General features: G+C 36.3%; 1 long non-coding RNA gene across 2 annotated transcripts; it reads left to right on the forward strand.

Annotated features, from left to right (window-relative positions):
* Positions 1–43: 43 nt before the first annotated feature.
* On the forward strand, positions 44–1,256 carry LOC119343324. 2 transcript variants are annotated; one of them, XR_005166023.1, is made up of 4 exons: positions 44–342; positions 425–512; positions 824–930; positions 1,053–1,256. It is a non-coding gene; the product is annotated as an uncharacterized LOC119343324 (long non-coding RNA). The 2 variants fall into 2 exon arrangements; XR_005166022.1 differs by having other exon boundaries at positions 44–512.
* Positions 1,257–1,836: the final 580 nt, after the last annotated feature.

A 1,836-nucleotide genomic window follows, 5' to 3' on the forward strand; every position in this document is an offset into this window, starting at 1 on the left:
TATGAGATACTCTGAGTAATGAGACTTAAATTCAATCATTGATTTCCCTATTTCAAATTCAATCATTGATTTCCCTATTTTAACTGTAAAATGTTTATTTCTTTAGTTATTAGAAAGTGGGTGATGTTTATTTCATGCCTTATTTACCGTGGTCTATCCATCTCTTTCTTTTGAGCTCGAGAAGTGAAAGGAACTAAAGAAGATGATGGTAATCCTTGGGTCGATCTGCTGTTTTGCTTTTGTATTTGAGAACGGCTGATAGAATCTTAGGTACTTCAGACTAATTGATGCTTCATTAGGATATAACTACTGATTGGATGCATAAGAGAACCGCCGTACTCGGTACTACATACTTTCTCCAGTTTGAATAACTTATCTTAACAATACAATAGCTGAATGATTTGCTTGTATGTTTCTCTTTCAGGTTAGAGAGAAAGATTTTGATGTGAATTTTTGGATAAAATCCCTGATTTCTCTTACTTGGATTATGCTGAATCGGATTTTTTAACAAGGTACTTGATGGGACACAAAGGTTGTGTGCATAATATTTCGGGTGTGGGCATGTAACAAATTCAGTAAGATTGATTTATGTGTACATAGCTGCTATAGTTCTCTAAGATCAATATGTTTTCTCACAAAGAAAATTCTAGGTTTGAAAAAAGGCAAGTGGCAGATTGTCACCACTTCAGCAACTGCGGCGTATGTTTTCTCACAAAGAAACTTTAAGGAGGGTGTTCTAGGAACTATTTGAACCTGCTTGTACGATAATGGCTTTTCTTGCCATTTTGATCCTGGTACCTGAACTGTTTGTCGCTCTTGCCAGATTGATCGTTGCGGATGAGATTGACTACTTAATAACACAAGAACGGACTGTGCTACATGACCTTTTCATGCTTACCAACCACCTGTTCTCCAAATGCATGTTAATAGGTCAGTTTTCTGTGATACTCACACCTACAATGTACACTTTTAACTCTGGAAAAGAAAATGAAAGAAATCTTACTTGGCATTTTGTACTGTTTTGCTAACTGATAGCCCATTATGTTTTCCAGGAATTGCAAATGCCATAGACCCAGCTGATCGCTTTCTACCAAAGCTTGAATCCTTGAATTGTAAGGGTTCTTATTATATTTGCTATAGTGAAAATTGAAGGCATCTCTAGAACAGGCAAATGAGTCTGCCTTTTGTTCCCGACACTCCTTCATATCTTGTGTTCTGCATTCTTGCGTCTCACTATGGGAGCAATATTTAGTCAATCCAGCAATTAGTGAACATAGCATTGCGTGCATTTTTTAGTCAATCCAATTTCACAAAGATTTTATTTTGTTCCATTGTTAGCACTACCCATGTTACAGAGATGATCAGAAAGGTAGCTATCATGGTAGTATCTGTGCTCTTTTGTTCTCTCTTTTTTTTGGTCAGAGGTAATTTGGGTGCACCTCATGATCTCTTTGTTCTTCCAAAAAAGCACCGATGGCTTGGACAATTTCTGTCAATAATTTTGTGCATCTATGGTTGCAGGAGGATGAATTTGTATGTTCCCATGAAATTACCCGTTTCTTTCTTTGTTACCATCTTCCATGAATATTTGTTCCGTCTATCTGTTCTGCTAGCTGAAATTGATCTTGTCGGATAACTGCCTTTACTGCATCACAAGTTCTATCATTCTGATAGATTGTTAAAATATTTCATCGTCTTGCTTCAAATCCTATTGATCCACCCCGAAACGCATGCCCTAAAGCTTCTTACTCTCTAGGAATCATTTTTATCATAATCTACAACTATCATGCTTCAAATTAACTACGTTTATGGTTTATCATAATTTTTTCATGCTTG

The sequence above is a fragment of the Triticum dicoccoides genome, unplaced genomic scaffold (genome assembly GCF_002162155.2).
Source record: "Triticum dicoccoides isolate Atlit2015 ecotype Zavitan unplaced genomic scaffold, WEW_v2.0 scaffold123137, whole genome shotgun sequence".
NCBI lineage: Eukaryota > Viridiplantae > Streptophyta > Magnoliopsida > Poales > Poaceae > Triticum > Triticum dicoccoides.